This window comes from Aulostomus chinensis, chromosome 1, assembly GCF_037954235.1.
Source record: "Aulostomus chinensis isolate RoL2024-O1b breed Wild chromosome 1, RoL_Achi_v1.0, whole genome shotgun sequence".
NCBI classification, from domain to species: Eukaryota; Metazoa; Chordata; class Actinopteri; order Syngnathiformes; family Aulostomidae; genus Aulostomus; species Aulostomus chinensis.
The window spans coordinates 11,927,305-11,945,260 of record NC_141320.1 but is presented as its reverse complement, the minus strand read 5'-3'; the positions used below and the strand labels follow the sequence as shown (position 1 = coordinate 11,945,260).

At 44.3% G+C, this 17,956-nt stretch overlaps 1 non-coding gene across 1 annotated transcript; it reads left to right on the top strand.

Annotated features, from left to right (window-relative positions):
• The first annotated feature begins 14,950 nt into the window (after nt 1-14,950).
• On the top strand, nt 14,951-15,024 carry trnan-guu (transfer RNA asparagine (anticodon GUU)). The gene has a single exon. It is a non-coding gene; the product is annotated as a tRNA-Asn (tRNA).
• Nucleotides 15,025-17,956: the final 2,932 nt, after the last annotated feature.

The window sequence follows — 17,956 nt, the reverse complement described above, 5'->3', positions numbered from 1 at the left end:
TCTTGCCCACTACGCTCTGCATGCGAAAGACGCCTGGTGCTTCCAGCCCAGCGCTGCTCCAAATCCCTAGCCAGACTCTTCACTTCTGTTGTTCCCAAATGGTGGAACGAACTACCGAACTCTGTGCGTTCTGCTGAGTCCCTCTCTACTTTTAAGAAACAATTGAAGACTCAATTGTTCAGAGAGCACCGAGGCACTTAACCTGACTCTTCTCCTCTTTGTCCTGTGGGGTAGAATCAGTCAGAGGGTCCAAGACCCAGCACTTAGTGATTATGTAGCACTAACTGTGTTGTATGTCTGTTATATTAAAAAAAAAAAAAAAAAAAAAAAAAGGGGGGGGCGACACTTCTTCTGCCACTAGATGGCGGTACCTGTGACCAAGTCACCACTGTAGTACTTTTGCGCTTCCTTTGGACTTTTCCTTAATTAGGTCTAAATTCTTGCTTGTGTTGTACGTCGCTTTGGACAAAAGCATCTGCTAAATGAAATTGTAGAAAGGCAGTGACAATGACATCAAGACAAAACCTTGTCCTTACAAAGGTGATGGTCACGTGATTTAACCTTCCTCCTGTGTGAGGTTTTAAATGCAGCAAAGAACCTCATCAATTTGTTTATTGTATCAAGGCTTTTTGACTTTGTCAGGAACCTCTAGTTCAACCAAATCAAACCAACAAATGTTGTTCACTGAATGATCAAATAGTGAGGGTCTGTCTGGACCAGTGATCAAAATATGATAAAGCAACAATCAGAGCCAAACCTGAAGTCAGAAGTGCACTGTCAGCAACACTGCCAGCAGCTCCTCTCCCAGTCATGGGAGCTTCAGGGACTCTCATCAGCCTCGTTCTCCCATCGACCTGCACAACAACACAACAAACAAAGACGGCAGGTCCAGTGTGGTCCTGATAAGACCACTGGACTGCAGGGTCCCAGTATCACTGGTGACAATGGTTTTACCAGCTGGGACCTTGGACAAGAACTTCTCAGAGGAAACTCATCATGGAGGCTCAGTGAAGAAAACTAGACCTGAGCTGCCTGCTGGAACCTAGCAGGTGAAGGACAGAGCTCCACCTCTTTAGAGACACCACCACTGTGGGCTCATGTTGGCAAAAGAAGTGGGTCAGTTTTTGACACACGTATGTTGTTACACACGTAGACTTTTCCTCTGTTTTTGTTTTTTACTGGTTTTGAACCAGTAACTGGTTTCTGTTGGTTTGATTTGCTTGACTGGTTGTTGCTTGTTGACCTTCTGTCACACCCCAGACACGGGTATGGGTAGTGTGAGACCCAGACATTAAACCATTGATGGCAAAACACAACAGAGTTGCATAAGTTGTAACAATATTTCCCCAGTTGTGATACACAAATGTAATAAAGCAGCTATATACAGAAGGGACCAGAGGTCTGTAATAAAAATCATCAAAACGAAATAACGAGCTCAAAACAAAAGCATAATAACTCAGATACAAATCAAAATATTTAACGATGATCAAACATGTACAGTCTGTTTTAGCAGTACACTTTCAAGAATAAATCAAATATGCATATTCTGTGTTTTAGCAGTCACAATACTTTCAACAAGAATAAGTCAATGCGCATATCAACCATGGTTTACTCTTATCTTAATCAATAGAAAGAACATCATAACTTGGAAACAATAGAACTTTTGAGAAACAATATTCACCTCTGGACCTCAGCAATGAGCACCTCACCCCAGCAGAGTTAACAGCAGACTGCCTTGTAAGCCCACTCTCACCCCTTATATACTCTCATGGCCCCTCCCACCAGACAGACCAAAGACCAGTTAAGGGGAGTTGTATTGTTTTCCCAAATTGTTCTGTGTACCTTAACATACAGCAAAGAAACACCATGTCCTTCAGTGACCATATATATCTACTACTTTGCAATAAACAAATGTCCAGTGTCCTTCATTGACCAAACCCATTCACATGTCCATGTACTGTTCGAGTTCCCCTGTCTCCGGACAGGGAATGGTTCGCCCCAATTTGGGCGTAGCCTTCGACGCCTACTGAAAGGCTCCAGCCCCACCCTGACTCTTTTAGGATCCAGTTCAGAGCCCTGGTGAAGGAGAAGGTTGTGATTTGTTTGATGCATGGTTTTGTTGAATAAACGTCCTTTAATGTTGCTGGTTGTTTCCGGGTTTGTCCATGTTATCCCACCAAACAATTGTGCACTTATTGAGGTGGGTTAGGGACAAACAGTGACAGTGGGGTCTAGACTGTCACACCTTCCAAATCCATATTTTGGGTTCTGGCTTGTTCTGCTTTTCATTTTGTGTTTGTATTAAAGTTCTGTTGCTGAAAAAGAGACTTTTTTTCTCTTTTTCTTGAAGTAAATATATGAGGGTCTAAACTGACCCATAACACCATGGATGTTCCAATAGTTAATGATATTAAAATGAATACTAAATCAAACCAATCCATGTCAGAGATGTGTTCTAACACCCTCAGTAACGGTCAGGAAACACAACAACCTTTGGTTCATTTCTAGGATTTTCTTGAGGTTAATTTTACCATTTTTTTAACTGAAATCGAGGGTTTAGTGACTAAAAAAAGGTCCAGAGGCCAACAACTAAATATTCAAACCAATATTTCCATGGATAAGGAAGCCTGACAAGGTCACCAAGAGATGGAAACAACTTGGAGGATAGAAAATTGTTTTAGTTTATTTGACAGCTGATTGAAGACGTGGGTCAAAACTGACCGTTACCATAGAGATGGGAACAGAAAGCTGACACAAGAGGAAGGTTCCAGCTCTGAAAAAGGAGTTTGATCAAAATCTTGAACTGCCAGTAGAAATGTCCTTTTGTATGTTGACCTTTGTTGACAGAAGTCACTTTAGCTTGGCAGTGAAAAGAATGGCTGCTAGCTTGACAAAGAACTGCACAAACCAGGTTCAAGCTGGACTTTGGACCCTGGTATCTGCAACGACTCCATCAACTCCTAATCTAGCAGCTCTGCTGGGTCCAACTATTTTACAGAACATTTGACAGACCTGTGGAGCAGTGAGGACACACATGAGTTGATCACATGATCCACTGAAGCGCCATTTTATCTGCCACTGAGGTCACCAACATGAGCTGGAGTTGGGAATCTTGAACTGAACCTGGTATCACAGCGACACCTGCTGCTGCAAAATGGAACAGCAACACTGAACCAAGTACAGGATTGGAGGGAGACTGATGGTCGCTGTTTGGGTTTTTGAAGAACAAGGAGGGCGTGGCTTCAAGCTGGGTTCTCAGAGACTATTTCCCCAACCTCTACATTGGTATCTACACTGTCATCCAGTCACATGACTGAAGTCATCCAATCATGTGACTGAAGTCATCCATTCATGTCAGTGATGTCACTCTGCAGGACTGTCATTGCCGTCTCCTTCTAGAAAAGAATCCAGACTCCACATTTCCTCTTATCTATTATTGTGTTCCTCCCTCCTGGTCTTTCCTCTGAATTCTCAGAGTTTCTATCCAGTTCAGTTCTGACAGATTTAGTCATTAGTGTCAATAAATTTCCTTTTCTACACTGATTATATGTCAAGGTTTGTGTGGGGGGGTGGAGCCTATCACAGCTGACATTGGACATGAGGGTGGTTCACCCTGGACAGGTCACCAGTCCATCACAGGACCAACACATAGAGACAGACAACCATTCACACTCACATTCACACCTACAGTCAATTTAGAGTATCAATCAGCCTCGTCCCCTCTTGATGTCTTTGGACTGTGGGAGGAAGCTGGAGTACCAGAGAGAAACCACACAGGAACAGGGAGAACATGGAGACTCCACACAGGAACAGAGAGAACATGGAGACTCACACAGCTGGGGCTCCAATCTGGAACCTTCCTGCTGGGAGGCAGCAGTGCTCACCACTGCACCATTGTGTCCCCTGAAAATGCCACCAGATCGTTTGGATTCTCTGTAAAATGAAGTACACATGAACATGAAGAGGTTTTCACAGGGCTGGTGATCCAATGGATGGCATGACCATGGGCGCTGCTGGGGGGGGGGGTACATGGGAACGATTCTAAGGGCCCGAGCACTGACAGGGGCCCTCAGTGGGGCTGTAAAGTAAAAAAAAAAAAAAGATACTTTAAAATGAGCTAATTAAACATGGTTGTCGATTTCCATTACTTTTTTCTTGAGTTCTTCATCACATTGTCATCCCCCTCCCCTCTTGCACAATGGTGCAGTCCAATTCAAACCCGCGAATGCCGCTCTGAGCTCCGTCACTCTGCCGCTGCTGCAGGTGTGCGCTCACTGCCGCTGAGTCGCTGATGGACGGTGTGAGAAACGAGCGGTAATAATGAAGTCTGGTTGGCTCAAACGAAGAGGAAGACGGGAGAAAGAAGAGAGGAAGAAAAGAGGCAGACAACTGGTCCCTCAGTTCTTCTCCAAGAAGGTAGGCTCACTGGCCTTGAGAGTTCTAAACGCTCGTGAATGAGAACAGGGTTCTGATGAACGCGGCCCGATGAGCCAACCAGGAGAACAAGTTTACAGCGAGCGGTGCAGTGCCAGTTCTCATTTAAAAACGCTGCCTTTGTCGTCACGGTGAACAAACAGCTGAAGTGGGTGAACTTGCGAGATAAACTGGACTCAGTACAAGATAAAATACTACGTTTTGCTGGTGCTGAACTCATGACTAATGGGTGCCTTCAATATGCACAGATTCAGCTTCAGGAGGACACGCCCACCCAAACTACTGGAACCAGGTTTGGAGAAGGAGCTAAGCAGTACATAAAGGCTGTAGGATTCTAGTTTTTAAGGCCCCGGTCCATCAGTGCTCTGCCACAAACCCAACTTGTGGGTTGGAGGCGTGTGGGTATCCCTATGTGGGTCTAATCTGTCACACATTCTTTATAGTTGATTTCTTTATTGTGTTACTTCCAGCCTTTATCACAGTTCAGTTAAATTATTGACTGTTAGGGGAACACATGGAAGGCTGAGTGTGAGTTCACTACAATGCATCTCACTGGCCTGCATCCCTGAAACAGTGCAGTCCATTCTGCCACTCTCCCTTCTGACTGCACTCGTCCTGATCTGCTCTATGCAGTCTATCAAATGCAACTCCAGAGCATTTTTGGAGAGGTTTGTGTGCACTTTGGATTTTTTTGCCCTCTGCCCGTTACGGTTGCTGGTGGAGGAAGGGCATTCAGTGAACTCAGACTGATCCTGAGTCACCTCAGGTCGACCATGGGGCAAGAGAGCCTGAAGGGTCCTGCAACACTTTCAGCTGAAAGGGAATTGGCTCGCTCACTGGACTTCAAATATTGAATTTGTGACTTTGCTACAAAGAAGACTCGGCGCCTCGACCTGGGCATTGAAGTCTTTACTGTGTGAGCAGTGTAAGTGAAGATGTCTTCATGTTGTTTGTATGTAGTGGAAATATTTTGGTGATGAACTTGAAGTACAAAAAGGCAGCAAATGGCAGGGAAAAGACAAAAAAGGATTGGAATTGCTTTTATCTCTGCACAGACTGGGACAGAAAAAAAGGCAGCCACTCAGTGAAAGCTGGAACCCCATTGAGACGCATTATTTTGAAACGTGGTGAAACCTCAACGAGCTGGTGGGAGAGGTGGGGTGGTGCTGGTGCTGGGGGCTTGTCTCACATGTTTTTGCCCCTCGACCCTCTGCCTGTACGTTGGGGTTTACCCTCGTGGACGAAAGGGTTGCTTCCCTGCGCCTTCGGGTCGGGGAACGTGTCCTGACGGTGGTGTGCGCGAATGCTCCGAACACCAGTTCAGAGTACCCACCCTTTTTGGAGTCCTTGGGAAGGGTACTGGATGGTGCCCTGGCTGGGGACTCCATTGTCCTACTGGGAGACTTCAACGCTCACGTGGGCAACGACAGCGTGACCTGGAGGGGTGTGATTGGGAGGGACGGCAGGCCCGACCTGAACCAGAGTGGTGTTCAGTTATTGGACTTCTGTGCAAGTCACAGTTTGTCCCTAACGAACACCATGTTTGAACATAAGGATGCCCACCGGTGCACGTGGCACCAGGACACCCTAGGTCGCAGGTCTATGATCAAGTTTTGGTCAGATTCTTAGTTCAAATCAACACAACATTCAGCACTTCAGAAAGTTTTCCACGCTTTGTAATTAAGTAACTTGTAATAAGTTTATACGTTTATTTAAAGTCACACAAACTCATGGTCCATGAACAGGCAATGAAAAGTCTGACAAAAAATGCAGTGATGATGATGGGGGGGGGGGGGGATTTGGGGGGCAAAATTTGAATCTTTCAAGGGGCCCAAAATTTCTGGTGGCGCCCCCGGTCCGGTGGATGAATGCTGCTGCATTTTTCAAATTTATTTCTGTGCAGAAATAAATCACACCACCTGTTTGGGCGAATACCAAACACTGAGTCTCCTTCTCCCACTCAACACTCAACACAACGCAGAGCAGTAGCAAGGGTCTGCTGAGATGTAGGCCCAGACCGGCTCCATGTACACGAGGTGGTAAAAAGACTAACGCCGTGCAAGTGAAAAAAGCGTGATGCAACAAACAAAAACAAATGCATCATCACATTTTGCGCCGCAAACAGAGAAACGATGCATAGCACAACAGGAAGCGAACCAAGAAAGCGGCTCCAAAATGAAAACGCTGCAAAACCAGTTGCCCCCAACGGAAGTGCACCGAACCTGCAGGGGGCGCTCTCAGCCCAACAGCTCAATGCAGAGACGCGTAGGAGAGGAGACGAGACGGCTGACAGACGTTTGGTTTCCAAGAAGAGCGGGAAGAAAATCAAGTTACGGCATTGCGTGGTAATGTGATTTTATTTGACTGTTTACATAAAATTAACTTAAAATGCTAATTCAAAGATATCACGGTACAACGCCTCACATTACGGGACGTTCATGTTATTAACATGTTCACGCTGCCCCTTTGCTTGTCTATTGTGAGCCTGCTTGCTGGTAGCGATGAGATAAACTGAGATTAGAGACTGATTATCGTTCAAATACTACATTCAACCCTCTATCCCAGGCGTCCAAGCCTGTCCTCTTCTTTCTAATTTCAGATGTGCTGTCCATTCTGTGGCGCCGCAGGTAGTGACCACATTAATCAGAGCCAGGAGGAGTCCTGACGCCAGTGTGACACCAGAATAATCGGTCATCACGTCGGCCAACTCTTTCCACCCTGCTGGGAGTCTGAACCCTGACGTCTTCAGGAGTGGAGCACATGCAAATCAGAGAGATATCCTTTGACTGTTGGTAGATGAGCTGCTATCTGCTGCTGCTGCTGCTGCTGCTGCTGCTGCCTCACGCTGTGGGGGCGGTGCTATGCTGAATCTCCATTCTTCTGTCAGGGTTTATTGGAGCCATAAGAGCACCTCAGTTTGTAGGAGCACCCTAAAATGCACATTTCTTCTACTGGTCTTAGCACACAGCTGTTTTGTGCTGATGTGAGGAATGTTTGTTGTTATTGTTTAGAGAACAAGTCTTCATGTAAAATGGTGTATTTTATGCAAAGAGAGAAAAATGGGGATTTATTCGCATATTTATTTTATTCTGAGTTAAAACACTAAAAATGTTGATTTCACCAAAAACTGGTGAGGTTATTGATTTAAAGCATGTTAAACATGTGAAATAGTTGATATTTTTATTGACACGTTGGTTAAACAGGAGCAGTTTCATATTTAATGGTATTCTTATTGTGTCAAAATATGCTGAGCGTATTTTTTTTTGTGTGAGTGTAAAATAATTTTACTGTGAATTCATTCAAGAATTGAATTCAAGAAATTGAACCACTAGAGAGAATCTTCATACAAGTACTTGCATTCAGCAGGACTGAGTGCTTTGCTAATCAGGTCTAAAGTTGTTCAACATCAGAGAAACAGAAGAGAGATCAGTCCTGAATGAATCACAACAGAGACTGGAAGCCTGTGTCTTTAGATCAGTGGGGGCGGTCCACAAGATTCCAGTAGATTCCAGAGATGGTGAGCCACCCAGCTTGATTCCAGACACCAGTGTCTACATGCTCTGGAATAGCAGGTGAACCATCTGCTCTGTGGTAGGATCACGCCAGGCATCTGGATTAGCACCAGCTACAGTTTACGGTAGAAAGAATGCACTCATTGCTACTTTCAATCTCAGGGATTATTAGCTTTGGAACTCACAGATCAAACCCCACTTGATCTGAAAGAACTCTGACCTGGAGCCCACGAACTTTCAAGGTTAACAAAAGTGAGAAAACTCACATGAGGACACTTTATTTTCTTAAAGGGCCCAGTTCATTATTGTTCATATGAATGTATTTTTGTGTTTTATGTGGTACAATCTTAGAATTACAAACCAAAATTAAAGTTGCAATCAACTGTAACATCTGGTGATAAGGTGGAGATGGCACTCGAACCCCTGCTCCACATGAACCCAGAGAGACATGGATATTCCAGGATTGGGTTACAAAAGCAAACAGAAACCTGCATCAGGAGGTTTTATCAGGGTCTGGGGTCAGAAGGAATAAAAACATGAGAGAATCAGGAACAACCTTCATCAGGAGGGTTACCAGGGTCAGGGGTCAGCAGGAATAAAAACATGAGAGAATCAGGAACAACCTTCATCAGGAGGGTTACCAGGGTCAGGGGTCAGCAGGAATACAAACAAGAGAGAATCAGGAACAACCTTCATCAGGAGGGTTACCAGGGTCAGGGGTCAGCAGGAAGACAAGCAAGAGACAATCAGGAACAACCTTCATCAGGAGGGTTACCAGGGTCAGGGGTCAGCAGGAAGACAAGCAAGAGACAATCAGGAACAACCTTCATCAGGAGGGTTACCAGGGTCAGGGGTCAGCAGGAATACAAACATGAGACAATCAGGAACAACCTTCATCAGGAGGGTTACCAGGGTCAGGGGTCAGCAGGAATACAAACATGAGAGAATCAGGAACAACCTTCATCAGGAGGGTTACCAGGGTCAGGGGTCAGCAGGAATACAAACACGAGACAATCAGGAACAACCTTCATCAGGAGGGTTACCAGGGTCAGGGGTCAGCAGGAATACAAACAAGAGACAATCAGGAACAACCTTCATCAGGAGGGTTACCAGGGTCAGGGGTCAGCAGGAATACAAACATGAGACAATCAGGAACAACCTTCATCAGGAGGGTTACCAGGGTCAGGGGTCAGCAGGAATACAAACAAGAGACAATCAGGAACAACCTTCATCAGGAGGGTTACCAGGGTCAGGGGTCAGCAGGAAGACAAGCAAGAGACAATCAGGAACAACCTTCATCAGGAGGGTTACCAGGGTCAGGGGTCAGCAGGAATACAAACATGAGACAATCAGGAACAACCTTCATCAGGAGGGTTACCAGGGTCAGGGGTCAGCAGGAATACAAACAAGAGACAATCAGGAACAACCTTCATCAGGAGGGTTACCAGGGTCAGGGGTCAGCAGGAATACAAACATGAGAGAATCAGGAACAACCTTCATCAGGAGGGTTACCAGGGTCAGGGGTCAGCAGGAAGACAAGCAAGAGACAATCAGGAACAACCTTCATCAGGAGGGTTACCAGGGTCAGGGGTCAGCAGGAATACAAACATGAGAGAATCAGGAACAACCTTCATCTGGAGGGTTTATCAGGGTCAGTGGTCAGCAGGAATACAAACAAGAGACAATCAGGAACAACCTTCATCAGGAGGGTTACCAGGGTCAGTGGTCAGCAGGAATACAAACATGAGACAATCAGGAACAACCCTCATCTGGAGGGTTTATCAGGGTCTGAGCGCTGAATCATGGCTTAAGAATCAAAGTGGCCTCTTATTTAGGGACTCATTGATGTCATCAGTTTGTTCTCTAGCAGTTGTGTTGACTTTTATCCAGGAGATCATTGTTGCTCCTCTAGTTCTTTATTACTTTCTGGGACTTTGTGTTCAATATCACATCTGAGGGGGAACTTCTTACCTCATGGTTCTTTTAAGTTGGTCTTTAATTGTTCTCAGTGGTTCTGGAGTTCCTGCTTGAGTCTCATGCCTTCACCAATGCTAGCAAGCTCTGCTCTCAGGGGTTCTGCCTGATGTCTTTTCTGCGCTGCGTCAGCCTCAGGTTGTCTTTCCTCGTGGTCACTGGCCTCTTCAACTGCTATCCCAGCGTCTACGGGTGAGAGGCGGGGTGCATTTTGTTTTCAGAATCTTAGCTCAGTTCTTGTGTATAATCTTTGGTTTGTTTGTTTGTTTGGTTTGTCTTCTGTGAGAAAATCCAGTAGTTGTCGCTCACTTCGAGGAAAAAAAACAAATATTTTTAATACTTCATCTTTTGATTAATAAGACAATCTACAAATTCATTTAATTTCTGGATTTTTATTCTACCTACGAAGTCCATTTGTCACCATTATAGATCGACCAATCAGCATTAAGAATATAAACAATGACTCAAACTAATGGCGGTCTGCTGACGTCACATCCGTCACAGAGGCTCACTCCTGCACTCAGAGGTGGCCTTTTAGTTCCATCACTTCACGCTGTATTTACAGATTTATGATTGAGGGGAACAAACCACTCTGATGTCTGGGTTCATCAAGGATATCATTAAAGAAGTCCTAACTATCTGGCCAGTTAAATTGATCCTAACTGTTCTTCAGATGTTGTGCTGGTAATGTCATGTAGTTTCTTTTCCAATGTAACTTTGTCGTTCTGATGTGTGTATTTTTACTGCTCCAACAAAGCTGTTCCTCTTCTGGGTAAATCAATCATTCAGGCAATCAATAACTGAGTGTCTCTGATGCTGTACTAAAGTATTGCAGTACAACAACACTCTGATCCTTCCTTTTCAAATGTTTTTATTGTGTTTCTCTTATCAGGTGTTCAAAATGATGACAATAAAAATCAATAATTGATATTCAGCTTTGTTTCAACAATAATAACTGATCAGAAATGAGGCCTGATGGCTGCAATAGCAGCTTTGTGCTGTTCAGTGACTCCTGCTATAAAAAGGAGTCAAGGCGGTCTTAAAGATGTGAAAATGTTCCAAAGATCCTTCTTCATGTTGGTCCTGAACAAGATTGGTGACAGGCCTTTTTTCAAAGGAGCTCCAAAAGGCTCACTTAACCCTTTGAGGCCTGGCTGAGACACGAGGCCTGTTGACCTTTGACCCTGTTGCTCTTTTGCTCTCATTGGCCTCTCCAGTGGATACAGACCTGAAACTTTATGAAATCCTAATCTGGTGGAATAATTCTAGAACCCCCTCCCAAACAGGAAGTAGCTTCAGGAAGGAGGTGGGGCTTCAAAATTTTAAATATTGGTTTCTGGCAGAGGTGTGAACTCCTCCCAGAAAGCTCATCTCATTTGGAGCAACTTTGACCAGTTATGATGCTTAAGTTAAAGACTTTACTGGACTTTGCCACGCCCTTTATGGACAGCAGAAAGGACTTAGGGGGGTCAAACCAGCACAGATGTGATCCTTATGGAGGACAGAACAACACACTAAAATTTCAACTTCCTAGGTTCAAAGAGAAAAAACTATCCCCTTGTGAAACTGGGCAAAATCAGGGTCTGGGACTTCTGCACTCCGAGAGCCTTTTGGAGCAGAATTGAGGATCAAATCTGGGTTCTGGTGTTTGTACTTGGGCTACATCCACCAAACTTTACACACATAGTGTGATGCCCCAGAGTAGCATGTGCTGGGAATTTCAGCCATCTAGGTGCTAAGGGGCCCAAGCACGGTCCCGGGGCATCCACTAACCCTAAGGGGCTCCTCAAAGTCTGGCCCCTCTTCCCTGGTTTCATTTGAGCTGAAGCCACCAAAAGTCACACCAATGGTTGATGTCAGTGAGAGGACTGATTCTGACATTTTCAGCCATCCAGAAGTTACAGAGCTGAAACACAAGACCCCAAAGCCCCTTCCATGTTTGTTGCCAGAGATATCGTAGTCATGACTGTGCACCTCCTTTATGAAGAAAAACAAAACAACTACTGCTTTGGGGCTTGTGTTCAGGGTTATTATATTATATTACTATATTATATTATGTGTGTAAAGTTTGGTGGATGTAGCCGGATGGGCCGGTGTGAGCAGGCATTTCAAAATATATATTTCTGGTAAAAACGCAGAAACAGCGGTTAGTTTGTTTTGTGTTAAAATGAGAAACAGACCCATCCAGTTGTAGTGCCACCACTCAGCGGCCGCCTTGCAGTCAGAAGCCATGAAGAATGTTGCCCAGTAAGAGGAAGGAGAAAGGAGGAGCCGAAAAAGAGAGACTCCAGAAAAGAAAAGCAGCCGAATTTCCAAAACTCGACGTGTTCTTTCCAGGGCTGGACTGGGAAGAAGAGACGTCAGGTGTTGGAACGTGTAGTGGAAGAAGAAGGTCTCTGAGTAGTGAAAGAGTATCACTCTTTTAACATGGTTACTGTCTTCCATGTAGAATACTGCACTTTATTTTTATTTTTGAAACTTCAAAATGTGCGCATACATCCTCTGGTATGGCGTGTGCTTACACATATTGTGTAAATAACCATGGAGGGCTGCCAGGGATGAGAAATGCCAGGGCCATTTTTTGGTCCCAGTCCAGCCCTGCTTCTTAACCTGCTCACGGTGTCCTGTCAGCTGTCTTCCCTCAAGGAGGTGGCCAGTCTTGCTCTGGAGCAGTTTCAAAAATAGGCCTCAGCACACTGCCTCTGTGCCATGCCTCTCTCATGCTCCTCTACTCTTTGGTGCACATGCCTCCAGTCTGTCAGGCCTCTAATGAAGACACTTGGATCACTGGGCTTGCTAAAAGCAGGGCAAACAAAACAAAACAAAGCATGACGTTGACCACAATAAGTCAGCCATTTCCACGTCGTGCCGTCCGTTCTAACGAAGAGCCTCTGGACGACAGGGTTTATGGAATCTTGTTGAGGATGAAACTTTAAAAAATCAGTCCTCTGTGTGGAAGAAGGGCGACTAAAATAGTCTCCAACTGTCTGATCTGACTCCTCCACTTCCATTGCAACAGCATGGCTTGACTAAGAGAAAGAGAGAGAGCTGAGAGATTTCATTGGACGAGCCCAATGTCCTTCAAGAAAATCAACCAATGGGCCGCGTTTCGCGTCTCCGATACCGTTACGGTCGATTAAAAACTATACACTTTTGAAAAAAAAATTATGACATTTATGGGCCGGCCCAAAGATGTGCATCGGCCAGATGGCCAGTCCAGCCCTGGGTTCACCCTTGATGGGTCACCAGTCCATCCCAGGACCAACACACACAGACAGACAACCATTCACACTCACAGTCATTTAGAGTGTCCAGGTAACCACTACCCTCTTGATGTCTTTGGACTTTGGGAGGAAGCTGGAGTACCAGAGAGAACCCACACAGGAACAGGGAGAACCTGCAGGAGGGGTGGAGGTCGATGAGTCCTGGAGACGTTCAATAATGTCCACAACTTTGGCACCAGGAAGACAGCAGGTGATGGCTCCTGGGAGTTCAACAGACCTGATGATTGAACCACCAATCACAAGGATTTCAGCCTCCATTGTAAACAGAGAGTTTAGAAGAGAGAGAACCTGCTGTCAGCCTCACCAGTCAGGGCAGTGGCAGAGGCAGCAGAGTTGAATGAAGCAGGACCACCTGGCAGGTCTCAGCTGGAGGTGATGACATCACTGGCCTCAGTCCTCACCAGTGCTCTGCCTAGCAACAGGGACGATGGAGAGAAACCAGTAGAAGCGCTCTGAGAGTTGGAGACAGCAGGAGGAGAGAGACCACGACAGAGTCACCCATGGGAAACTGTTGGATCCACTCAGGACAGGCTGGACAGACACAGATCAAAGACAGAATTGATGATGATGTCATCAGGAGGCTTTGATAGTGTTTTTATTTGTACCTAGAATTCTGTCTTTGATCTCAGGAGGACATGAAAGAAACCCAGTTGAGGAAAGTAGAGGAGAACATTCAGCTTCATTAGAAACACTTGAACTGTTGAACAGTAGAATTTGTTTGAAACAGTTTACAACACTGAGTGACAGGATTGAAGAGGGAAGATTTTTGTGTTTTCAGTTTAATTCTAACTTAAAACTGGGCATGAACATTTTTAGTCGTTCATATTCTAACATACAGAGGAAGTCATGACATTCCCTTTTTTTTAACCTGTCCTGTTCAGGAAATGGAAATGGAAATTTAGCTGCTATGTTGAATCAGAAAAACCTTTTAAAGTCTACTTTTGCTTCAGTCAGAAAGTGGACTGTTGTTTACTCTCACAATGGTTGGTGATTGTGGAGGAAGACAAAATCCTTATGAACCTCTTTTTAACAGACACACATTTCTAAAGATGCAGGTTCATTTTATTTTGATCTTTTAGCACAGGATGGTTTTGATCCATCGACCTCTGGGTTCTGGGCCCAGCACGCTTCCTCTACACCACTCTGCTCTACCACTGATGGTGCCAGGAGGCCTAAAAACACAAAACACCAATTCAATCCAGGACCTTGGATCCTAAACTGAAACTCCATCACATGGTGGCTCTGCTGGGGCTCCCACAGGTGAGTGAGGCTGAGCTCCAGTCTGCTCTGAGGAGGCAGCAGACATCTGCACCACTCAGAGGTTTGGTTGGTGTCTTTGACAAAATCCCAACAAACTAAAATCCTGTTGAATCAGGAAGTTCTAGTTGAACTCTCATCCACGTCACATGACCAAGAAAACCTCCTCTTTCATTCAGACCAGAACAGACAAACATAGAAACATTGTTTCAGCTTCTGATCAAACAATAACATGTTCTTGTTTGTTTGCCATGTTCTATTAATCAGACTGATGATCTCTGGATGTTCTAGGAGGTGTGTCTGTTTCTGATGAAGCCTGTTTGGTCTGGGGGGGTTAAGATGGTGGGGCTGTTTCAGTTCTAGTGCTGAAGGCTTTCACCATGACAGTCAGACTCTCCTCTGTCCTTCATGGTCCCTCAAATGTGCAGTGTGGACCTCACACACTGAAATTTAGCCTGAAAACTCTTCATGAAAAGCAGGTGCCTCAGAGTCTCTGTGGCGCAATCGGTCAGCGCGCTCGGCTGTTAACCGAGAGGCTGGTGGTTTGAGCCCACCCAGGGACGATGAACAGGCTCTACTGGTGCTTAGGAGTCGCTGTGTTAATGATCTGAATGTGGACAGACAGATTGACCCTCCACAGCAGACTCATGTCACAGATCTCTGGATGAGACGCTTCAGTGTTAAATTTAGTCGTCGTGTGTCATGCAGTGTTGAGGAGGCCTGCTGGCTGTGGGTAAAGTGGGGGCTCAGAGTTTGTGGAGTCGGCTCTGGAATGAAGGGGGTCACTGTTTGGTTCTCAGATGCTCCAGCTCACGTTAGCGAGATGGTGGAGAAACCAGTGAGAGCTCTGCCAGCTGGAGCCTCTTGGGTCCTGGGAGGCTTCACTCCTGGAGGTGGAAATGATGAGGAGTTTTAAAATCTGCTCCTCTTTCATGCTGACTTGTTTTCTTGGGTTCCCTCTTTCATTCATGTGTGATTTTAGTCTCAGCTCTCTAAACCTGAACGGAGCCAGAACCCATTTTAAAAGAGCTGCTCTTTTAAACTCCTGGAGATCAAGAGGATCCTGCCATGTTTGTCCAGGAGACCCACAGCACAACAGTCAGTGAATGGGGGTCATTTGAAGTCCCAAGTCCAGTTGGAGCAGAGGCTGGAGTTTGATTCTCCAGGAGGTTTTTGTTGTTGTTTTTTTACCAGTTTCTTTTGATTTGGAGGAAATCATTCCAGGTGTTTGAAAGAAGGTGAGAGCAACTTTGGAAAATGTTCAACTGGTGTTTTTAAATGTCTTTGCACCAACAAATGGTGGACAGGACAGCTTTTGAGACATTTTAATGCCACCGTTCAACAGTGAATCTGCTGGTTTCCTGTTTTTAGGAGCTGATGGGAGCTGCACAGAGAAGCTCTTTGAGACAGGAAGCATTCAGAGCTCCACCCTGCTTCTTCCAGCAGGATCCACAGATCCACCAACACACCAGCTGTTTGATGAGTGGAGGCTTTTGACCAGGATTCCTCGACAGCACAGCTGGACTCACGCAACAGCTAACTTGTTAGCACCGACTAGACAGGAGCGCTTCTATGGTTTTACTCAGTGGTTCAATATTTTTAAGAGATGTCCCATTCAGCCTGTGGGTTTGAGTGATCACTCTTCAGTTTTACTGTTTTATTTTTTTATTTTTATTTTATTTATTTATAAAAGTTGCTCCGAACCTCAAAATATTGCGACAGTGATGTCGGAAGAATTGCTAATGAACTCAAAATGAGGCTAACAGTAATGTAGTGATAGTTACTAATCAACTCGGTGATGCTTAATGTAATGTAGTAAGTGTTTCAAATAACCTCAAAGTGATGGTGACAGTCATGTAGTAAGAGTTTCTACGAACCTCAAAATAATGCGACAGTGATGTCAGAAGAATTGCTAAAGATCTCAAAATGTTGCGACAGTGATGTAGTAAGAATTGCTCATGAACTCAAAATGATGCTAACAGTAATGGAGTGAACGTTTCGAATAACCTCAAAGTGATGCTGACAGTCTTGTACTAAGAGTTGCTATGAACCTCAAAATAATGCGACAGTGATGTCGGAAGAATTGCTAATGATCTCAAAATGATGCGACAGTGATGTAGTAAGAATTGCTAATGAACTCAAAATGATGCTACAGTGATGTCGTGAGAATTGCTCATAAACTCAAATAATGCAAACACTAATGTAGTGATAGTTGCTAATAAACTCAAAGTGATGCTGACAGTAATGTAGTAAGAGTTGCTACGAACCTTAAAATAATGCAACAATAATGTAGTAAGAGTTGCTACGAACCTCAAAATAATGTGACAGTGATGTCAGAAGAATTGCTAATGATCTCAAAATGATTCGAAAGTGATTTAGTAAGAATTGCTAATGAACTCAAAATGATGCTAACAGTAATGGAGTGAACGTTTCGAACAACCTCAAAGTGATGCTGACAGTCATTTAGTAAGAGTTGCTAATGAACTCAATTTAATGCTACAGTGATGTCGTGAGAATTGCTCAACAACTCAAAATGATGCTAACAGTAATGTAGTGATAGTTGCTAATCAAGTCAGTGATGCTTACAGTAATGTAGTAAGTGTTTCGAATAACCTCAAAGTGATGCTGACAGTCATGTAGTAAGAGTTGCTACGAACCTCAAAATAATGCGACAGTAATGTAGTAAAAGTTGCTACGAACCTCAAAATATTGCGACAGTGATGTCGGAAGAATTACTAATGAACTCAAAACGATGCTAACAGTAATGTAGTGATAGTTGCTAATCAACTCAGTGATGCTTACAGTAATGTAGTAAGTGTTTCGAATAACCTCAAAGTGATGCTGACAGTCATGTAGTAAGAGTTGCTACGAACCTCAAAATAATGCGACAGTAATGTAGTAAAAGTTGCTACGAACCTCAAAATATTGCGACAGTGATGTCGGAAGAATTGCTAATGAACTCAAAATGATGCTAACAGTAATGTAGTGATAGTTGCTAATCAAGTCAGTGATGCTTACAGTAATGTAGTAAGTGTTCCGAATAACCTCAAAGTGATGCTGACAGTCATGTAGTAAGAGTTGCTACGAACCTTAAAATAATGCGACAGTAATGTAGTAAAAGTTGCTACGAACCTCAAAATGATGCGACAGTGATGTCGGAAGAATTGCTAATGAACTCAAAATGATGCTAACAGTAATGTATTGATAGTTACTAATCAACTCGGTGATGCTTAATGTAATGTAGTAAGTGTTTCAAATAACCTCAAAGTGATGGTGAAAGTCATGTAGTAAGAGTTTCTACGAACCTCAAAATAATGTGACAGTGATGTCAGAAGAATTGCTAATGATCTCAAAATGATTCAAAAGTGATTTAGTAAGAATTGCTAATGAACTCAAAATGATGCTAACAGTAATGGAGTGAACGTTTCGAATAACCTCAAAGTGATGCTGACAGTCATGTACTAAGAGTTGCTAAAAACCTCAAAATAATGCGAC